Below are 639 nucleotides of genomic sequence, written 5' to 3'. Positions count from 1 at the left end.
GTTTATTTGATTGTAGACATCAAATAGTCTGTATCCTAAAAGTTTGTAGCTTCAACTGTGTCATAAATCACGTATCTTTATTTGTGCAGGTTTGTATCCACTGGTTTAGTCTACTTCTCTGTCTACTATGATACCAATAAAACATCCTCTTTTTGTATTTTAAAAATAATTTTAAAGCATATTTATGTAGAAAAATTGAAACATTATAGAATGCAACTGTTTAAAGTATATAGTCAATAGTTTTTAGCACAATCGTAGAGTTGGGAAATAATAAAGTATTCACTACAATGAGAGTCAAAAACGTTGAGGTCTTGTGGACAAAGACTTATGGATAGGTGCAAAACATAAATCCTCTTTTGCAACACAGAACTAATAGTTCAGTATGAGTTTTGATACATATAAGAAGGGATATTATGATACCTGAGACAGTTAACTGATGGGGGTATTGATAACCATAAATGTTGGTTCCAGGCCAGGCGCAGTGGCTCAAGCCTGCTCAAGCCTGCAATCCCCACACCAAGGTGGGAGTATTGCTTAAAACCAGGAGTTCAAGACCAGCCTGGGCAAGATAGTAAGAAACACTTCATCTCCACAAAAATTTAAAAATTAGCTGGGTATTGGGGCATGTGCCTGTAGTTG

At 35.7% G+C, this 639-nt stretch overlaps 1 pseudogene; it reads left to right on the top strand.

Annotated features, from left to right (window-relative positions):
* Positions 1 to 320: 320 nt before the first annotated feature.
* On the top strand, positions 321 to 413 carry LOC112627270 (annotated as a pseudogene).
* The last annotated feature ends 226 nt before the right edge of the window (positions 414 to 639 follow it).

The sequence above is a fragment of the Theropithecus gelada genome, chromosome 6 (assembly GCF_003255815.1).
Source record: "Theropithecus gelada isolate Dixy chromosome 6, Tgel_1.0, whole genome shotgun sequence".
In the NCBI taxonomy this organism is placed as follows: domain Eukaryota; kingdom Metazoa; phylum Chordata; class Mammalia; order Primates; family Cercopithecidae; genus Theropithecus; species Theropithecus gelada.
This window is presented reverse-complemented; position numbering and strand designations above follow the sequence as displayed.